The sequence below is a fragment of the Sciurus carolinensis genome, chromosome 4 (assembly GCF_902686445.1).
Source record: "Sciurus carolinensis chromosome 4, mSciCar1.2, whole genome shotgun sequence".
NCBI classification, from domain to species: Eukaryota; Metazoa; Chordata; class Mammalia; order Rodentia; family Sciuridae; genus Sciurus; species Sciurus carolinensis.
In genome coordinates this window covers 97,633,636-97,656,726 of record NC_062216.1, presented here as the reverse complement: position 1 = coordinate 97,656,726, position 23,091 = coordinate 97,633,636, and the positions used below count along the sequence as shown (strand labels likewise).

The following is a 23,091-nucleotide window of genomic DNA, read 5'->3' as shown; positions in this document are numbered from 1 at the left end:
TTACCTTGTTTAGTCCCATAGTTTTTAGCCATGTTTCCTGGGAATCAGGAAAGCAGAAATTTAGATTCCTTAAATATTCAACCTATCACATCGTTAATTTTAAACACTGGACAGCACAAATAGGAAGAAAAACAAATTACCTCAAAATGTGTTTTATCTATTTTAAGAAGGGATTGATATTTTTCTGTCAGGTTCAACTTTAGTTAATATGGAGTCATAACTATGTCAATAATACAAAGTGTCTACTTTGTAATGCACACCTTATCTGGAAATTGATTTGATCATTTATTTAAAATATAAGTATATATTCTTGGAACTGCTCCTGGTGGAAATGGCATCCAGACTCTGGTGTAAATGGGCTTCTCCACAGGGGCCCTTGGTAATTTGAAGAGAGCCCTGCTGTTCTCACAGAACCACAGGCAGGGTCCCTTCACTATGTGGGACAAGTCCTTCTCATGGATATATTCTTACAGATTTATTTACATTTCAGTGGCCTTTAAAAAACTATGAAATACATCATGCTTTTTTCAGTTAATATTTTACATTCCAAAATGTGTCCTACCTCACATGGAAAAAAAGAGGCTGCCCTCTGTCAAAAGTTGAGAGTTGCTTGAACTAAGGAACAAACAGCTTATTTCCCCTGAAATGAAGTGTGAATCCCCTCAATTAAAATGTAATACACGAGCCTCACTCACCTTAGCTGAAATAAATGACCACCCCCACCCCAGAAATGATGCCTGGTGTGTGGGGGCCAGGACAACCTACAGCAGTAACAAAACAACTCCCTGCAGCAGCCTAGGGGAGAGCTGACATTTTTCTCTCGTTCGTCAGCTGCCCGGTTTCTGTACGTACCTAGAGTCTGCTCAAAACCAACAAGTATAACCTGCCTGAGTTTTTAATATTGCTAGGTCATGAGATTCCTGCTGCTGTGGTCCATCCACCAGGTAAGACATCCTGGAGTAGAGACTCCAACTGAAACTGAAGCAAAGGTAATTAAAGTCTAACCAAATCAAATTCCAAATCTGGTTATATAAATCAGGGACTAATTGGCTGACCCAACAAACGGGTCAGTCCCCATAAGCCCTGGTCCTGCCCTACCTTGGCTTTCTGTCCTTTCCTTGAAACTGGAGCTTATGTCCCACCAAGAACTGTGGCCTCCTGTTTTTGTGTGTTCGTCATTGAAGTGGCAGCAGCCAAAACGAAGTTCAATCCCTTGGTGACTCCTGACCAAAATAAGAACCATAAAAGACATTTCCATGCACCCTCCCACAGGCACAGAAAGATTATGCCTTCCTCTCTTTCCAAAGAGCTGCTGAGACAGCAGTACCATGGGCGACCATGCCCATTTGAAAGGAGAGGGAAGTTCAGATTGTACGAGGACACCACGGAGGTCGGCAGACTGGCAAAGTAGCTCGGGTTTACCGGAAGAAATGTGTCATGTGCATTGAGCGGGTGCAGCAGGAAAAGGCTATTGAGGCTGAGGGCACAGCTGTCCCTGTGCTCACCCCAGGTCAAAATTGGACAAAAGCCTCAAGAAGATCCTGGAATGGAGAGCCAAATTTAGCCACGCAGGAAAGGAAAAGGGCAGAGATGAGGAAGAAGCAATTAGAAGATGCAGGAATAAGTGCATCTCATATACAACTAAAACACTGATAAAATGATATCTTTAAAAAGGGAAGAGGAACTGCGGTCAGGTCTATTTAGTTGCAATGGGCTGGACTCAAGCATTGAAGTCACTGGGAAGCACTGTTGACCACGGTCTTCTCTTTTAAATGCTCATGCCCTGATCTCTTCATGCTGTGCCCTTTCCTCAGATGGCTGATGATGATTTCTTGTTACTACGAATCAGAATTATTCTGGGTTCTGAAAGTGATACAGAATCTCAAGAAGGGAGTCCCATCCTCAAGCATTCTACTATCTAATTAAAGATATGACTAAATCTCATGAAATAACAGCTAGCTCAAGACAAGTATCATTTAAGGAACACAACTCTGTTTTGTTGATTCATACTTCTAAAAATGACTTTTATTTTCTTCTCTCATAAGGTTAAACAAAAGCAACAAAGCCCATAATCACACAATCATTTTAGCACAGGGTCATAATATGCAATTGGTATTTTCACTTAACATGCACTCAGATCCACGCATATCACTGTTTTTAACAGCTGGAAATAATTTCAGTAAGCTAATTTTTAGGCTGTTTCCAAATTTTTCATTATTAAGCTTTTGCAATAAATACTATTTTACATAAATAATTATACTCTCTTAAAATCATTTTCTTTTCTATACATGTTTTCTTTATCCTTGCTTCCTGTTTTTAAAAGTCAACTCCTGCTATCTCAGTCATCCTCACTCTTCCAGACAGAAAACCTGGATTTAAAACAGGTTATCTTTCAAATCTTTTCTTTTACCTATATGAATGGTGAACATATATATACATTGTTATTGTTCATCTTACAAAATCTCCATCATACTATATATACTATATATGGGCAACTTATTTCACTAAGAAATTAAATACAAATTTAAAAACTGAAAACCATGTCAATGAAATCCACCATCAATAAAGATCTAAAATTCTTTTTATTACTTAAATGAATTCCATTATATAAACCTATGACATGGAATTTTTATTGATTTTTGAGACAGTCTCACTGTGCTGCTGGTCATGAACTCCTGGATGCAAGCGAGCCTCCTGCATCAGCCTCCCAGATAGGTAGGGGCTTATCAGCAAGTGCACCAAACCCAGTCTTATATGACATGGATTTTATCCAATCATTCCTCTTCAGGTTTTTCTAGTTCTTTTCATTACACAAAATGATCTTTGCATTCGTACACTTTAATCATGGTAATTTTATTTCTTTAGGCTAGGTTCTAAAATTTGGGGTTGATGATCTAACAATTACACGTAATAATATTTTTAAAGTATTTGGCCAGATAGCTTTTCTAAAAGGTTATGATAACTCACATTCCTTCCAGTAAATGAATATACTTTTTTCTTAAATTCTCAGTACTGGGAAGTATCACTTTTTCTGCTAATTTGATGAACAGAAAATGGTATATCAATGTTACTTTAATATACATTTTCCTGACAAAAACTAAGGTTGAATATCTTTTCATGTTTGTTGGCCATTTAGATTTTCTCTTCTGTAAAGCCCTATCCCAATCCTTTGTCTTTTGTAGAATTTATTTCAGGAATGCTAAAAGAGTCTATTTTCAGGAAATCTATAAGCATACTTCATCATAGCAACAAATAAAGGAAGAAAAGCAAATAAATTTCTACAATATATTTGGTAAAATTCAGCAGCTAGGCAAAAAGGGAAAGTTTTACTAAAACTATTTAAATATGATGAAACTGTTTACCAAAAGCAAACATCGTTCTAAATGATAATGTGCCAAAATAATTTCCATTAAAATTAGAAACAAAAAAGACAATATCTCCATTATTATTGAAAAACTATTAAATGTTTTAGAAATTCTGAATAAATAAAGCAATCAGTAGCAATATGATAAAATAAATTATACATATCACCAAATTGTACATTATTTAGAAAACCCAAAAGGTGATATTTTAAAAACTGTAAGTCTAAAAGACTTTTGTAAGGTGATGTAATACCAGATAAAAGTCAGCAGATAACATACAACCACTCTATGACCTAGTATTGACACTCAGATATTGACACAGAAAAAAAAAATGAAATCAAGTCCACAAAACGACTTGTACAAGAATGTTCAGTAGCACCTTTGTTCCTAATTAATACAAACAAAAAGTGACTCGAATATCCATCAACAGGTAAGTAGATAAACAAAGTGTGGTATATGGGCACACTGGAGTACTCTCAACAATTAAAAAAGAACAAAGTAGCCAGGTGAGGTGGTACACATCTGTGATCCCAGCAGCCAGGTGAGGTGGTACACATCTGTGATCCCAGCAGTTCAGGAGGTTGAGGCAGGAAGATCATGACTTGAAAGCCAGTCTCAGCAAAAGTGAGGCTTTCAGCAACTCAATGAGACCCTGTCTCTAATAAAATACAAAATAGTGCTGGGGATGTGGCTCAGTGATCGAGTGTCCCTGAATTAAATCCCCGGTACCTCCCCACCAAAAAAAAGGAACATAGTACTGAAATGAGCACTGAGATGAGTACAATAACACAGGTGAAACTCAGAGACCTGATGCTGCCGGAAGAAGACAACAACAAGCACACTCTGTGGATTTGGTTTACATGAAATTCTAGAATAAACAATATTCATCTGTGCAAACCCATATTTACAAAATGTCCAGAATAGGCAAGTTCACTGGAATAAAAATAAAATTCATTGTTGCCTAGAGTTGGGGGTGAAAACAGGAATAAACCCTCACTGATCAGAGATCTTAGGAAGGATGAGATATTTTAAATCTGACATATAGTCATGGTTGTACCACTCAGTAAAGTAAATAAAGATTATTTAATTGTGTAATTCTTAAGTATTAAAAGTGGGTTATTTTTTATGATACATATGATAGACTTTAATTAAGTTGTTTTTTAAAAGTTAAAGAAAAAACTGAAGAACCTTCCCTCCTAATTTGCTGTAGTTATCTTAAGGATATCAAAGCTTGGTATGAATTAGAAACACAGGGGAAAAGGAAGGAAAGAGAAAATAAAGAAAATTATTGAATGTCATCTCTAACTCTTTTTAGGATATCATTCATTCAATTACTCATTCCTTCACTAGGCATGCTGAAATGCTGGGGATAAAATAATAAGCAAGGCAAACATGATCTACCTGCTCTTACATTCATAAGAAGAAACAAACCCCCAAAATCAACTAAAGATGCTTCCACATAATAAATGCCATAAAGGTTAATAGAAAATAATCATGTTTCTTTATAATAATAATAACCAGGTAGAAAGGGAAATTTCCATTATTTCCATTGACAAAAAAATATATATATTGAGCACAGGAACACACCCTACAAGAAGAGAACTATAAAACTCATTTTTAAAAACATAAAAAAAGATCTGTATAAATGTAAATACATTCCATTATTGTGAATCAGAAGATTTCATTCCATTTATACTCCCAGTGACGTTTTGGAACTAAATGATTTATAATTTCATTTGTTAAAAAAAAAATCTGGAAATAACCAAGAAAGTTATTTTAAAAACAATAAGAAGTCTTTGCTATTTTAAAATTTCCATTAAAAGCCAGGTAGAGTGGTGCATTCCTGCAAACCCAGCAACTCAGGAGGCTGAAGCCAAAGCACTGCAAGTTCAAAACCAGACTCAGCAACTTAGTGAGACCCTGTCTTAAAATTAAAAAAAAAAAAAAAAAAAAAAAAAAGCTAAAGGTCTAGAGATGTAACTTATTGGTAAAGTGCCCCTGGGTTCAATCCCCAGTACCAAAAATAAAAAAATAATAATAAAAAAAATAAAATTTTTGTTAAAGGCAGTGCTTTCTGTTAAAGGGCACTGACCTATAAATAGATCAGTGGAGCCAAATAGAAAATCTGGGAAAACATTGAATATAAACAGAGCTAGTGATTCATTGCATCTCACAGGCCAGGACAGTTAATAATATTAATACTACTGGTTACTACAAGAAGTACTACAAGAAAATAATCATTCCAGTAAACTAAACTTTAACTGGAAAGTAGAATTTAAAACTTTAGAAGAAAGTTAGGAATATTTATATAACTGAGGGATTTGGAACACATTTTTGTATACAACAAGAAATGAACTTGAAAGAAAAATAGATACCTTTGGGTAAGCATCTTACATTCTTATAAGAAAAAAAAGGTACATAAATAGAGAAAATAAGAAAAACAGTACAGAAAGAAGAACTATTTTTCAAAATAGACAAAGTAAAAATATTCGTAAGTAGACAAAGAAGTCCTATGAATTCATGGGGAAAACAATGAACTATCCAAATGAAAAAATGTGATGAAGCATTTTTATTTCTGTCATAAACAACATTAAAATATGTTCAAGATTGTTATGTGAAAACTGCTTTAGAATTCTGTGGGAAGAGGCAGGCTGGTTTTTGTTTTGCTTCATTTTTGTTTTAATCTGAAAATACTTTCTGGAAATCTCAGTAAGAGCCCATCTGTGGGGAAAAAATTATTCCTAAAGCATTCATATTCCTTTAGAAGTTAATAATAGGTAAGCATGAGTCTAGACGTTCTTTCTTTCTCTTTTTTAGAAAAGGTTTCCCAGAAGGCTGATATAAACTGCAGTTCTCATGGACAGCTGAGAGGCAAGTGCCTGCCAGGCTTGCCTCAACCTGTGGGCAGGGAGTATGGAGACAACCAGTCAGGTATGCAGGGCGGACAGTCCCCAAGAGGAAGTTAGTAACCAGCAGGCACACAACTGAGGGTGGTCACTAGCTCTGCCTGAGCAGAGAAGGGTCTGGCCAGCCATCTGGGAGGTGGGGGTAGGGATGAATTAGGCATTTTGTACTATGGGTATTACTTATGCTGTTGCCTGATAAACTGTCCAGCTGGTGATGCTGGTTTAACAACTGAACAAGGCCTATTCAAAGATGAGGAGAACAGAGGAGGGCCTGGCCTACCTAGGGCATGGTATGGAGCGGGGATTAATACTGAGAACGTAAGTACCTCAAGAGAAAAAACCCTGCCTAATTTAGCAGTGGATCTCCAACACTAGAATGGTGCATGGCCCTTGGTAAGCACATAGGAAATGAGGGAATGTCCTGCCTACCCCTCTGACTCTCCTAAGAGTAACACGAGTCATTCATAAAAGCCCCGGAGGATGGAATCCATCAGACTTTCCTACTCAGGAACAAGATAAAAGAGACCTGAATCCTGGGAGTTCTTCACACTCTTAAAAACCCTAAAGTGTGGGAAGGACCAACAGCGGGTAGGAAGTGGAAGAGATCTACCGTAAGCCCCCAAGAGAAAGCTCTAGACGCTGTTCTCTACTGCCTTTGGTCTCCGAGGATGTTTTCCTCACCACTGAAGTGTTACAGAGATTCAAGTGTGAATTTAGAAGTAAGGAGGTAGAATAGCTTGCATGTGAGTTCACTTCCTTACAAGACTCCAAGGTTTTTAAGATAAGGAACCTCATCTTTCATCTCTGTATAACCAGTACCTAGTATAAAACCAAACTAATCACTCCTCTCACAAAACACCCAGCTGCTTGGTGATTCCAGTACCACATCACTAGAACCTACTCCCTCCTCTTAAGGTAACTGATCATTCTAGACGTCCACACATAGATAGATAAAAGCCAAATGTGTGCCTTGGTGCCCAGTCCTGGGTAGCAAGAAATAAAAAAGAGAGAGAGAGAAAAATGATAAACACAAGGGAGAAGGGAAGGAAAATTCTGTCTTGCTGTCTAGTGCTCAAGCCATTTCAGGACTATAATTTTAAAGATATAAACAACAAATCACAAAAAGGAAAGCATTCGTATTGCTATCTCAGTCATAGCAGGACCGCAGCAGAAGCCTTACCGTGCACTCCAGATGGTGCAAACAAAACGGCCCCGACTGAGGTACCACAGAAGTAAGAGCTGAAGGCTGCGCATGCAGATCTGAAGTTGCAACAGAAAGGAAAGCAACCAAATCTTGCTCAGCAGCCCAGCCCTATATGTCACACTCCCTAGGGTCCCAATTTATATCCTGACTACATTTTTAAAATAGCAGTAAAAGCCTATTTCCAGTTCCCAGCATGTCCCACCATGGGGCAGCTGTGGCTGCCTCTCCCTGGAACGCTGTGGGCCATGCTGGCAGAGGGAGGCTGAATGACACATCAAGCAGGTGTATCTAGGGCTCCCACCTGAAAGGAGACATATGTCGATGCTGCTCACACTCCACAGGACCAAACAAGTTCAGCAGCCATGCCTGACTTCAACAGGGCTGCAATGTACAGTTCTCCAAGGGAGAGGTGTCCCCAGGGAGAGCGCCAAATTTCTGACATCAGCCTACCATAGCAGATGTCTGATTTGTTCTCAGTCTTAAAGGGAGATTTTTCATCATTTCATTATTTGAAGAATGAATCTAGGTAATTATGTTTTTAATCTTATATTTGAAGACAGGTTATTTAAACACTCTGTATCTCAGTTTGTCTGAAATACCATGGAATCAGCCTGGATCAGGATTTCCCAAGCCCAGAAGCACTGTCGTTTTGGCGTGGGGGCTGTCTAGGACTCTGTAGGATGCTTAACAGCATCCCTGGTCTCCACCCCTAGATGCCAGTAGCACCTGCCTTAGTTGTGACAACCACATATCTCCAAATATTAACAAACGTCTCCTACATTGAGAATCACTGAGCCAGATGATCTCTACTGTCACTTCAAATTCTAAAATTCAGTGTTCCACTAGTCTCTGTTCAAATTGATAAGACCCTTTGCCAAATTTTGCTCACACAATATTATGCCAGCCCAAGTAATAACTCTAAAATTCATTAAGGTAACACTTTGTAAATAGGACTTCACCTGACGTAAATATAGATCCATGAGCCTTCTCATATGCTACCTATAATCCTATGACCTTTAAAGTGCAATATGAAGAAATGAGAAAACTATTCCTGCAGAAGGTGGGGGCCTGATCCCTTTGTATAAGTAACATTTCGGCCGAGTCCCAAGAAGATCTTGCCCATGAGTGGTTTAGACATCTTTTATTTATTGAACTTATATCCTGTCTTATTCCAAGAAGCACTGAAGGCATCTCACCAAGAGGCATATAGAATAAAGTGGAGAGGAAGTGGTAAAAATAGGTGGAAATAGATAAGGAACAGAGAAAATAAACATTCCAACCCCTGAAAGCCAATACTGTTTCTGTGATGGGCAGAAAACACCTCAGAATTTCAGGACATCTAAGAAAAAGCTGGAAATAAAACAATTGTGTACCTTACATTGTCAGAGAAGGGAATTATACTCATTCTCTAGTGAAATAAGGTTTTCCTTAGGACTAAACTCAGAGAGATGCTTGATGTGAAGCCCTGTGTGGAACACATGTCGAAAGGACCCATATTCTATGTTTGCACAGTGAGAAAGGCCATTCTTATATGAACCTTCAACATACTATAAAAGAGTAGCTCAAGAAATTTGGGGAAGGTATTTCTTTGGGACAGTAAAGCAACATGGGTGGCTTTTAAAATGGAAGTCGTTCAGTGACCTTGGTGATCCAAAGATAACACGTCACTTGCAGGGATGGGGATGTAGCTCGGTGGTGAAGCATGTGCTTTAGCACACACAGGCTCTGGGTTCAGTCCCCAGTACCACACACACATCACACACACAAACACCACACACATACACAAATGTTACTTGTCAGTAGAAGTTTTTGCTGTGGTTAACAAAGGAAACTTTTCTTCAGAGAGAACCTTCTAGAGAAGTCAAGTATATAAAAAAGATCAAGGCAAAGTTGTATCTTTCCTTCCTTTCATTGTTTCCCCTCCCCAAAGGCCTCAAAGGCTTCTGTGGCAGAGTTCAGAAGCCATTAACCTAGAAAATAAACTTTCAAATACTTAGGATAAATTCAACAATACAACAAATATTCATTGTGACAAGTATCAGAGTAAATATTATTTTTTACATTATTTTTCTTAAAAATAATTTTCTCAGTTGGACATTTTATGAGAAAATTAACAGTTGCAGGTAGAATCCCCATTAGAACCTAGAAGGCTGATTAAGCCCAGATCCTTAAAGTTGGCAGAATTAATCATTAAGCCCACTCTCACTATGGAAATTCACAGCCTCAGCAGGATTCACACCCAGGGCAAGGCTGTTTTATCTCCTCACAGCAGATGGACACAAGTGGGGGTTTTTCCCAGGAGTCTATTTTGGATCCACATAGGACTTGACTAAAAGTTTGGTTCATATCTGTAGTTTCTACATTGTTGAACATCTCAGGTAGTTTGGATCTGAAGATTTTTCAGCATAAACATTGCCAGCAATTGACCAGTGTTATACTTGCTGGCTACTGTCAGTCAATGTCAGGTAACTGTTCTCACCTCAGTCTCAGAGACGCCTCCAAACCTCCCATTCTCTTCCCTCAAAGCCCAAGACAGAAACACCCTTGAGCAGCCAGCTTCCACTTTTGCCCCTGGACCCTCACTAGGCCTTGTTCCTCAGTCCTGAACTGAGGCCCTTCAAGTGAAAGGTTCATTTGCCACATCTCACCCAGACAAGAAAGGAACAGGAAACTGCACCTAAAAAAAAGAAACTCTAAACCCCTGGCTCTTCCACCACCTACCTGTACCACAGAATTATGGTGGGAAGTAATACTCCATGTATGTAGGATATGTCAAAATACATTCTACTACCATGTAGAACTAAAAATAACAAATAAAAAATCTTAAAGAATTGTGCTTTTATAAGAGGGACTTTGCTAAAAGTACAGACTCTGGGGCTGGAGTTGTGGCTCAGTGGTAGAGCGCTTGCCTGGCATGTGTGACACCCTGGGTTCAATTCTCAGCATCACATATAAATAAATAAAATAAAAAGATCCATTGACAACCAAAAAATATTTTTTAAAAATAAAATAAAATAAAAAATAAAAGTACAGGGCTGGGGATATAGCTCAGTTGGTAGAGTGCTTGCCTTGCATGCACAAGGCCCTGGGTTCAAACCCCAGCACCACCAAAAATAAAATTAAATAAATAAAAAAATAAAAATACAGACTCTGCACTTGGGCCTGTGGATGCCCAGGCTCAAGTCTGAAATCCCTGCCTTCATTTTGTACCTCTTTCCTTTATTACCTTAAACTTAGGATCAGATTCCTGCTCAACTCTGCACGTGGGCACGTTAACGATTTAAGGAGTATTCATCTAGATCTGGTCATCCTCCCCATTTAAGGCTGAAGACACCAGGAGAAGAGTAGCTAAGGTATTTTCAGCAGATTGTCCACTCTTCCAGACCCCTGTGGTGGCACCTCAAAGTCTTCCATCATCGCCCACACCTTCCAGGAATGGTGAGGCTTACAGGCAGATCACCCCATGATGAAGCTGCCTCCCCTAAGTGAGAGCAAGCATCCCCTTCCAGGATCACAGATCTGATGGAAATTTTCCTGTGAAGCAATGGAAATTGCCCCCTGAGCAGTGGCCATTTCCTTGACCTCTGTAATACTGTGTGTGACCAGAACTGACATAATGATCAACCAGACCACAGTCCAACCAAGACTGCTTAATTATGCAAACCTTTGCCGTGGCCCCAATTCTTCTATTTAAAACTAAAACTCATGTCAGTACCCCCCAGAAGACAGGGCTGAGACACTAGATCTCACTCATCTTTCCAACTGGCTATGTTGATTTAAGTTCCTTTCCTGCTTTTCACCATTAGACTTGTTGTTTTTTGGAGTAAGTGGCTGGACCTGATTGTTGGGCCCCTCAGAGCTGGGCCTCTGGTCTAGGACCCTGGTAACACTTTCTCAGACTTTATTCCATAACTGAAACACACATGGGAAGCCCTCAAGTCCTTGAGGAACAGTAAGAAGTGAAGAAAGTGTTTGATAGGAACTACAACTTGGAAAAGCCATAGTCATGCATTAGTAGGTAGATCTAAAGTGCCATGATCTTCTGGTGTACCCAGCATATGAAAAAACCATAGAATGCAATCTGATAAAACCGATCTAATTAATATAGAACTAAGCAATAGACAGCTGTCTGGTATTTCCTATTGACACGTTGGAGAATGTCTATCAAAATTACTTTTGTTTTATCAAAATTAATGTTGTGTCTTTCTTTGCAATGGGTTAAAAAAAAATTCAGCCTTCAAATAATAGGTATGTTGGGAACCAGGCATTGTTTAAGGATGATATCCATGCCTTCTCCTTTTAACTTTCAAGCTTCCTTTTGAGGGCATTATTACTCTCTTTTCAAAGATGAAGAAACTAAGTCACAAGGAAGTAAAGAAACTTCCCCAGGTCAAAAAGCTAGTGAGTGATACAGCTGCGATTTGTCACAGGAAAGCCTGGCTCCAGAGTCTATGCTTTAACCAACAGAAAACAGTGCTTCTGGGTTTCCTTATTCACATACAAGCTGGCAGTAGATAAGTCCCTGTCAAGTAAGAATAACTTGAAGCACGTAATTGCTACATGCCCACAGAAAGAGAAATAATGTTGAAACCCAAACAAAACACGAATATATGTAAATAACTACACCAAAACCAAATCCATAATCCATTCTCCAGTCCATCGTAAATACTCCATTGCTTTTGCTATCTCAGAATATTAACAATTTTACTTCTTATTTTCACTTCCTTCCAGTGATGAAGAGATGCAGCTTTCCACATATTCATGAATTAGGAATTGGCTGAAATATCTGATTATTTTGTGACAGGGACAACCTCAACTTGACTGTGGAAAACAGAACATTTAGAATTGATGATATGAAATCCAAAGCTCCCTTTTGAATTGATATAAAATGTTTACCATTTTCTTATTAGAAAAGTAATACATGTGCCAGGCGCGGTGCGGCTCAGGAGGCTGAGACAGGAGGATTGCGAGTTCAAAGCCAGTCTCAGCAATGGCGAGGTGTTAAGCAACTCCGTGAGACCCTGTCTCTAAATAAAATACAAAATAGGGCTGGGGATGTGGCTCAGTGGTCAAGTGCCCCTGAGTTCAATCCCCAGTACCAAAAAAAAAAAAAAAAAAAAAAAGTAATAAGTAATACATATTATGGTAGAAACATTTAAAATACAATCAAGGGTCTATGATAAACAATACAAACAGTTTGATGTACATCTTTTCCATTTTATTTCTATGCTGAGTATAGTTTCCAATCAGGCATTTAAAGATTGTCAGGCATCATGACATGTACTTATTTCTGTTTCTTATTTGATATTCCTAAGTCTACAAGGCAGGTACTGTTGTTATTTTTATTCTAAGTTTTGGTAACTGAGGCTTTAGAAGGGTCTAGAACTTGCCCTCACTCAGGATGCCAAACTGGGACCCAGGATTGCTGATCCTATAATCTCAGTGAAGCAGACAGCCTTTCTTTAATCTGTCTCAGGCCCTGTGCTTGGTAGAGATTTAACAAATGTTGCTAGTTTTATTTTCTACCAGTTTTATTTCTTTTCTCATTTAAATACAGCTTCCCTAGTTATTTTCACCTGGAGGTTTTTTTTTTTGGCCTCTGCACTATAGGAAGTCAGCTGATTCCTTGTGGGACTGCCCTGTGAAACCTCTGATGTTTAACAGCATCCCTGGCCTCCACCCACTAGGGGGCAGTAGTGTTTCCCATTCAGGGCAATCTAAAATGTCTCTAAACGTTGCCAAATGTCCTGGGGGAGGGAGGGAAAATATCAGTTTAATAAAAATCTCTTAACAGTCTTTGAGACCTCATCGTCATATTAACATAGTACATTCACTGAGATGGGCCTTTTCATAATTTACAGAAACAACTCAACTAACATCATCTGCAACTTGTCATTTATGAAGAGCCCCTTCAGGGTTCCTAAACAGGTCTACTCGTATGTATTTCCCTATTGTTTTGAGGTATCTTCATTGTTTTTTATTGTGCTGTGCTTTTGAACAGATGAGTCCTGCATATCTTCCAATCAGCCAAGTTGTAAATTAGTTTGAGACAGGACTGAGGTGGTCTTATCATTAATGCAAATCTTTTTGACAAATGAATTTTTACAGAACATCCGCTCAAATACATTCATATACAATCAAATTTAGGTTAATCCCGGGTCTCTTTTCAACATCTCTTCCACTCATTCTAGTGTTTTGGCTCATTACATGTAATCCTCATGAACCTAATTTATCTTTATTGCAGTTCCTCTGGCTTCTACCATGAACTTCAGACTCTCAAGGAATACTCTATTCAATGGTGGTCCCTTCTGGATCTTTCCCAAGAGGTTTGTTTCCCTTTGCTGCAGCAAAGGCAGGACAGTGTGGGCTAATTACACCCCTAGAGCCCCAGACATGCCATTTCACCTACGCTGTCAGAACACACAGTTGTTACAGAGCTCAATTAAAACAATTTTGATGAAGAACGCAAATGCTGACAATTGGCTCCTGTGACCTTCTAAAATCCAATTTCTCCCAATAGTTAGATTGTTTCCTAGAGTGTTAATGGATTCACTTTTGTCCTTTGAGGCCCTTGAAGAACAATCTTTCTCTTTAACTATCACTGCACTACTGAAAGAATTTCTGAATCCAGGCTGACCCTCACTACTAAGAAAAAGAAACACAGGGACAGGTTGTATTTGGCTTTCTCTAATTATTCTAATTGACTTCACAACAAACACAATAAAGTTCCATTTAAAAGCAGAGAATTCTCCCAGTTCATTCACTTTCTTCCATTCAGTGAGAATTCCTCAGTCTAAAACTGTTAACTAGATTGATGTCAATAAAAAAGACAAAAGGGACGAAAACAGATGCTGTGGTGGTAAACTTTCTTTATTCTCACTTTCATACTATATATTCTGATCTATCTTCTGTTCAGATGGTGGAAAGAAGTGACTATTAAGTGCACTAATGAGAATAGGGGTGTAATCGCATGGCCATTAAAATGACAAAGACTAAAAAAAGTATAATAGTAAATCAATACCATTGGTAAACAAGATGAATTTTGCAAATTATCAGGATGATTAACAGAAGCTGCTACAACAGACGAGTCTATAAATCTCAATGATTTAACTCAACATGTTTATTTCTCTCAGATAAACTTAAAAGTAGCCTGAGAGACCTCCTCCATTTTACAGTTGTGTCATCTTGAATATTCCACCTCCAAGTTCATTTTCACAGGGAAAGAAAGGAACAAAGCAAACACACTGGCTCTGAGCTGCCTCCTGGAAACAGCACTGGTGAGGAACTGTTCCCGACCACCGTTGAACCTTAGTCTCATGACTAACTCAGAAGGGAAGCTAGGATTTATAAAGGGACACGTGAGTATCTGATGATTTTTTTTTAAGTAAAAAATACAGGAAGAAATGAAGAAAAACATCATTCTGTCAACAACAGCTCTCTGTATAGTTCTGTGATTATGGGTGACTTGATTTTACTCTCTATGCACTTTCTTATTGTTAAATTCTCTATTCATCTTAATAGAAGAATTCACATTAATTCTTCTATTACTATGAAGCACTGATTTATAATAAAAATATTATTACAGAAATAATCTATATTATTCAATTTCAAATAGGAGTATCTTCCCACCTCAGCTCTGTGTACATGATAAACCCTCAATTACTGCAAAAATGAATAAAAAGAGGACAATTTAAACAACAAATTTGTTACACTTATATTAAAATCTATTATGATGAAAATCAATCTCAATTTCGGGTTGGTTAAGTATAGTGCCAGTAAAAAGCAGATAAAAATATTGCAACAATTCTCAAGACAAGACCCCTGCTACATAATTCTACATTCACAAGAAACATTCATGAAACTTCAGACTACTCTTTTCCAAATAAATACATTAAATTTTGAATTTAAAACTATGAAGTTTCAAATTTTTTCCTATTTTTTTTGAAGATTGGATTCTTGATCTGGAGTGTACCTCAGTGGTAGAACATTTGCCTAGCATGCACACAGCCCTAGGTTTAATCCCCAGCACCACACAAAAATATAAATAAAGATTGGATTCTTGAAGAGCTTAGTCTAATTAAAAACCTTAATATTCTAGATCATATTTCCTGCTTGGTTCATCTTCTCAGTTATTGTCCACAGGACTCTGAGAAGTTTTAGGAAAATGCAGGTGTACACACAGAGCCCAGCTTTATCTCCAATGCTAGGAAAGGGACTGGGCATCATGGAGCAGAGCCCTGTGCTCCCCTATGCCACTTGGACAGGGGCCAGGGAGAGTGACTTCCTGGGGTATCTGTGTTGGATCAGATTTTATTTTTAATTAAAGAGTCTCCGTTTCCAAACAAAAAGTTAAAAAGTGAAGAAGGGTTAGAATTACAATAGCTAACACACATTGATCTGTTCCACTTGCCAAGCACTCTGCTAAGCATATCATATTCTATCTCTCATTTATTCCTCAAAGTCAGATTCTGAAGAAAGACTATGCCCATTTTATAGATATGGAAATTAGTTCAGATAGAGGCAGAAGAGGATTTGACATCAAATAGCATGACTGGATCCCATACTCGTAACCACTACTCCATGTCATTTATACATGTCAGATCACTTTTGGCACTGAAAAATCTTCACCTACAACACCTTCTTCCCAAGACTGCCAATGGAATGTAAACTTTTAAGGAGGCAGAATAAATATAGTAGATTGGTGCTTGATATCTATCCCAACTTCTTCCTAATGATCTCCTTCTTTCCAGCATAGGCTAAATTTTTTTTTTTTTTTTTCTTTCCAGTGCTGGGGATTGAACCCAGGGCCTTGTGCTTGTGAGGTAAGCACTCTACCAACTGAGCTACATCCCCAGCCCAGGCTGAATGTTTTTAAAGAATGCATATTCCATACTTCTTTGCACCCAGGTTTCTGAGTGTGGTTTCTGAGAGTCCACCACACACTCCTGAGGGATTAAAAATGGGGAGTGAGACAGGTATGGTGGTTTTTGCCATCAAGCATGATCATGGTCACTTCACTAAGACAGTGCGGCCAGAGGTTGTATGCTGTGCCCTCAGTTCATGGGTGTTGACGGGTACAGTTAGGAGCACTAGCTGATATACATCATAGCAGACCTGGCCTGGTTCTGGAACCAGCAATACTATCTGCAAGTGTCATTATGGACACTGTCCACAGAAAAAAGACATGGCTTTTTGCTACAGTAGTGGTGGTACAGTTCTAAAGCTGGTAGCTTTAGAAAACTGAGCACAAATTCATGAAAAGGTACAAGATCATTAAAAAAAAAAAACCTTATCCAGAGCCCTTTACTGACCAGGAATTATACTGTACAAAGTGATGCGAATACAGTGACAAAATACGCTTGTCCCTGCACTTAAGGAGCTTATGACCTACTTGAGGGAGCAGAAATTAACAAAATAATTATAGAAACCCAATCTCTGATTATCTTTACACTCTGGTTACTCTTAAAGATCCACATGCTTTCATTTCACCCTGGGCAGTGGATACCATCGGGAATTTCTAGAATTCATAACTTACTGAACATTTAGTCCAGCTGATCGATCTTAACCCTCAAACTAAGGCAAGTTACAGTCAGGAATTCAGATATCAAAGAAACCAATAATGATGACAATACAGAACGTCCAAGAAGACTCCTCAGGCCATGGCTACCATTCAACAATTCCGGTAAGCAAAACTATTCCCTCCTAAAGATGAAGTGGGGAAAGGCAATCATGACATCAGTGTTGAGGAAAATAATTGGTCATATTGACACACCGCTAATGGAGCCCGGGTCTCTGGCTGAATCGTATTGATTTCACTAATGTTCTTTCTAGTGTGAGCTCCCTTCATCTGTTCTTAAAGCATGCCAACTCTCAGCTTGGAGGGATCACTACTCAGCGTTATGATGGGTCAAGACTGGCAAAGGGAGTTTTCAGGCCCAGATCTTTTACCCCGTGGGGAGCTCAGAAAGTCATGTTAAAGACTGGGCTCAGGTGAGCCTGTAGACATCATGACATTTAAATCTTTTTTTTTAATCTGATTATGGGCAGTAATAGATATTATGATTGTGTCATTACAGCTTCCAGACAGATGATAAGGGTATTATTCACAGAGCCAGTTAACCTAGTCTGTAAAAATGCTTTAAAAAATGTTAGAAATTTACAAAGTTATATTATAGTCTTGGCTGCAAATAAAAGCAAACTCAGTCTATAATCCCAGCAGCTCAGGAGGCTGAGGCAGGAGGATTGTGAATTCAAAGCCTGCCTCAGCAACAGTGAGGTGTTAAGCAACTTGGTGAGACCCTGTCTCTAAATAAAACACAAAATAGGGCTGGGGATGTGGCTCAGTGGTAGAGTGCCCTGAAGTTCAATCCCTGGCACCAAAAAACAAACAAACGAAAAATGCAAACTCAGAGCTTGAGTACAATTGAAATTTTACCTACTTTCATTTGTTTTAACTTTTAACAGGAGGAGGAAAAGAAAAACACATAGATGAATATATATGTGTATAAGATATCTGAAATTAAATAATACATAAATATGTTTCAACATTAACAGGAGTCTCTACCTACCTCAGTACCTTATACCTAATAAACCCTAAATTGTTGTATGAACAAATGACTCTGAAACACAAAAGCAATGTCAAATGGCAACACTATTTCAAGGTGATTCAGGTTTCCATACCAGATTACAAAAATTAAAAGTAATTTTAGTAAGCTCTGTTACCCAAACTTAATATTGAAATATTTGCTTTCTTCCTGATATTCCATATTTTTTTAAATGAGGCACTTCTATTTAAGATGAACATTGCCTTTCTAAGAATGGTTACTTTCAGTTTAACAATATTTATGGAAATATTTCTAAAGTACACAATGGATTATTACAGTTAGCTTAGCTTTTTAAAAATAAAATACTTCATAACAACATGGGGAATTATAAAATCTTATCTAAATTGGAGAGGAGGGCAAACCGGGAGAGAGCCTCCTCACTGTGGGCTCCTCTGTGAGGGATCAGGCAAAGCTGCCTGGTAAAGGTGGGCTTGGTTCCAGAAGGGGATGATCCCAGAGTGCACTAAGCCAGTATCTGGGACATGGCTGTGGGAGGGACAGTAGCTACCGTGTGTTGAGTATGAAGTATGAGCCAGATTAAAGCACATGCTAAGCATGCGTCGGACCCCACATCTTATCTGAACTCATAACAACGGGACATTATTGAGGGTAAGAAATCTGAGGCTCAGAGAACAAAATACTTGCTAAGACTGACACAACTAGGAAATGGGGGAGCCTGGATTCGAACCCCCAGCTCTCAGGTCCAACCCATCCTAAATAAGGAGGCTGCATGTCCAAAGCAGGCAGCTTTTTTGTTTTGCAGGAGAAACTCAACTACAGATGGAAAACGAGTGCTCTCTTTCCTCTCTGGAAAGCAGCAGAGAAACAGGCAGGATCCAAGTCAGAGACCCCATCCACAGAGGACAGTTAAGTGGAGACTTTGGCTTGGAGACACAAAGGCCCAGGAATGCTGGAGGCACAGCAAATCCTTCAGCATGACAGTTACAGAATCCCACCTGCTGGTGAACTCATGCACCTCGACACGACGGGCTTTTAGAGTCCCGTGGTTGGTGCTGTGCTGACAGATGAAGGACAACTCTGGCTGCAGCAGGACTGGGAGGACACGGTGGTTGATCCTGATGCTACAGAGATACACGAAAGGGGTACTGGGAGGTGCAGCCTGACCGTGTCTATGTTAAACAGCTCCATACCACTCTGCTCTTCACAGCTTTCTTCTTTTCCTTCCTTGGAAGGAGTCATTTTTTGGTGTCAGTTTGCCTAAATAGCAAATTGTGTCCCCCTACTCTCTCACCAGGCTTCTCAAAAACTACACATCATTGCCTACACATCCTGGCAGCTAGACTGTATGCCAGGAACTGGTAAGCCCAACTCCTTTCCTAGGTATTGCAAATGTATAACGATTTAACAGCACAACAGGGAAACTAAGTCATGGATAAGTTAAGTAATTTGTCCAAGGTCACATACTAGTAGGGAGTAAGGACGCTGGCATCTAAAACCAGGCAGACTAATTCCAAAGCCCACACTTTAACTACTCCAACTGTTAGCCTACAGGAAGGTGCTCAATAATTAATAGTGAAGTTAAAATTAAATGTACTGTGTGATATATGACTTATTGAATTAAAGGCGCTGGCCTCCTCTGAAGTTCTGAGAGTCCTAGGGATCCCAGATCATAGTCGGTCCCCTGTTGTAGCTGAGCAGGTACAGCTCCAACTTACAAACCCATTGTCTTCCAAACATTCACTACAGTATTGCATTCTGAAAATATTTTCCCAGATATTAAATGGGGAAAGTACCCTATCCCAAAACATATTTTAATCCATAATGCTGTTAAATCGTTATACATTTTCAATACCTAGGAAAGGAGCTGGGGTGCTAAGTTTTAAAGAAATGGTGGCAAGATGTGGGGTCAGATAGCTCGTGGTACCAGCCCAGGGGGGAATCTTGTTGCTTCCAGAAGGAGCAGAAAGGGGAGGGGTCGCCTTAATGGAACACTTTTAAATATTTAGAGGTTGGGGCCTCTTGCCTCAGGCCTCCAAAATACATAGGAGTGGTCTGATAATCTGAATTCAAACTACCAAAAAATAATGATAACAATATTCCTGTAGGTGCTTCTGCCACGTTTCATCCCTTCAAGAGAAGGTCAGGGTCCTGCATTAACACTAGGGTCTTTATGTAAAGGATCCTATGAAAAAGCCTATGCATAAAAGTGAAAGCAAATCAATGCAAAGAGGCAAGGATCAGGTGCCTAGCTCTGAAAATAAAACTCTGGATTCAATTACAATAAGCAAGAGTGATTGCTAAAGAATTCCATGTGCTGAATCAATTTCTGATACTTTCAAAACATGTGCCATTTATTGTCCACTTGTGCTTTATGTAACCCTATGGAAATCAGACCTTTGCTTTAGAAAAATAAGTAAGCATAACTACCATGGATTCCAATAATCATATTCCAGACAACAGTTCAAATTGTTTTATATTTACTGTTAGTATATGTCTCTTGGTTTCTCTCTCTGTGTCTCTGCTGTGGGTATGTGATACACAGACCTTAGTCTACATACACACAGACACATATTCACATTGACAGTAATTGGCTCATACTAATCCAGGGATAATCAATCTCAGCACTATGCAGGTATTAAGCCAGGTGATTCTCTGCTTTGGGGAGGGCTGTCCTGTGCATTGCAGGACATTCAGCAGCACCCTGGGCCTCTACACGCTAGAAGCCAATGACAGCCCTAGACTGTGACAATAAAACTGTCTCCTAACATTGCCAAATGTCCTCCCTCCAGTGTGTGTGTGTGTGTGTGTGTGTGTGTGTGTGTGTGTGTGTTGATACACATCCTATTATATATTTCAAGAGAGTAGGAAGGAAAATTATGTACACATTGTGTACGCAGACAGATAAATAATGTTAAGTCTCTTTGAAGGTGGTATGTATTATTAACATACATAGTTTACAAATGGGAAAACCGAGGCACAGAGATGTTAAGTAATTTGTCCAAGATCACACAGCTCAGCAAATAACAGATCCAGAACTTAAATTCATACATTTTTAAGAAGTCGTTCTTTTAAACACTGAACAATGCCACACAATGTAAACTATTTAGGAGATAAATAATTTAAAAGTCTAAACTAGAGTCTACCACCTCTTTTTATAATGTAACACAGTAATAAAACGTGACAGTATCTCGGTTTATACCCAAAGGACTTAAAATCAACATACTATAGTGACACGGTCACATCAGTGTTTACGGCAGCTCAATTCACAACAGCTAAACTATGGAACCAACTTAGATGCCCATCAACAGATGAATGGATAAAGAAAACGTGGTACGTATGTATATACACACATAAACACACACACACTCACACACATACACACACAATGGAATATTACTCAGCTTTAAAGAACGAAATTTCTGGTATTTGTAGGTAAATGGATGGAGTTAGAGAATATCATGGTAAGTGAAATAAGCTGAACCCAAAAAAACCAAAGGCCCAATGTTTTCTCTGATATGCAGATGTTAATGCACAATAAGGTGGGGAGGGGATAGGGAAGAACAAAATAGAGTTACTTTATATTAGGTAGAGGGGACTGAAGGGAGGGGAAGGGGTATGGGGGTAGGAATGTTAGTAGAGTGAAACAGACATTATTACCTCATGTACATATATGACTGCATAACCAGTGTGATCCTGCAACATGTATAATCAGAAAAATGAGAGATTACACTCTATTTATGTGTGATCTATCAAAATATATAAATGCATTCTATTGTCATGTACAACTAATTAGAACAAATAAAATTTAAAACTTGTAAAAAAAGATTAACAGTATTTGAGGTCTGAGATTCTGGGTCCTACCCCCATCTCTTTGCTGGCTGTGTTGCTTGGGCAAATTACTTATAATTACTTATAACTTTATTAACATAAACATAGCAGTTAACCATAACTGTGAGAATTAAATAACTCACTAATTGTGAAACATCATGTGCAAGTCAGACAATTTGCTTATCTACAAAAATACTTCTTGGGCTAGAGATGTAGCTCAGTAGTAGAGTGCAGACCTAGCATGCAGAAGGTCATAAGTTTGATCCTCCAAACAAAACAAAGCAAAAACATTACTTGGTGTGTAAATATTGTCATTTCTGTAAGAGCCAGTAGCATATAATTAGTATGAAATAGCACCATCCTTTCTGTGAAACTGTTTAAGCATTAAAATTTAAGTATTTCCTGAGCTTTTATTTTTTATTTTCTGTTTTTAATGTTTAAATACTGTCAAGTGTGTACTAATCTTAAGGAGATATAATCATACACACATTAGTACACAGCACTGCTCATACATGAAGAAACAGTAATAGCCAGGCACGGTGGCACACGCCTTTATTCCCAGCTACTTGGGAAACTGAGGCAGCAGGATCACAAGTTTGAGGCCAACCTGGTAACCAAGCAAGAACCTGTCTCAGAGTAAAAGTTTTTAAAAATAGCTGAGAAAGCTGGGCACAGTGACGCACACCTGTAATCCCAGAGGCTATGGAGGCTGAGGCAGGAGGATCACAAGTTCAAAGTCAGCCTCTGCAAAAATGAGGCACTAAGCAACTCAGTGAGACCCTGTCTCTAAACAAAATACAAAATAGGTCTGAGGATATGGCTCAGTGATTAAGTGTCCCGGGTTCAAAAAAAAAAGTTCTGCATACCACATCACTAAAGAAAATGTATCTCCACACACACCTGTATATGTGTGTATATATACATATTTATGTGTGCATATTTTATATGTATAATGTACATGTTCATGTGTTTGTACATATATATGCACATAGGATACCTGTACATAATACATATATATATATATATATATACATATACATAGGTGTATGTGTACATATATAAACAACACAGAATTTTCCCTGACCAGAATTTGCTTGACTACAAGTAATTTTCAAATAATCTATGAAGAATAAAAAAAGCAGCCTTTGTTGCTTCTGGGTCTGTGTCACAAGCAGTTTTCCTGGTTGATCTGTGACCAGTGTTCTGTAATGCACACATCCCCTGTT

General features: G+C 38.6%; 1 protein-coding gene, 1 non-coding gene and 1 pseudogene across 2 annotated transcripts in view; 1 reads left to right on the top strand and 2 right to left on the bottom strand.

Moving 5' to 3' along the window:
- The window catches only part of Bicd1 (BICD cargo adaptor 1), a 251,548-nt gene that overhangs the window by 182,908 nt on the left and 45,549 nt on the right, over positions 1-23,091 (bottom strand).
- LOC124982159 (60S ribosomal protein L26-like) lies at positions 355-1,661 on the top strand (annotated as a pseudogene).
- Positions 15,572-15,774, bottom strand: LOC124984102 (small nucleolar RNA SNORA73 family). The gene has a single exon (XR_007108564.1). It is a non-coding gene; the product is annotated as a small nucleolar RNA SNORA73 family (small nucleolar RNA).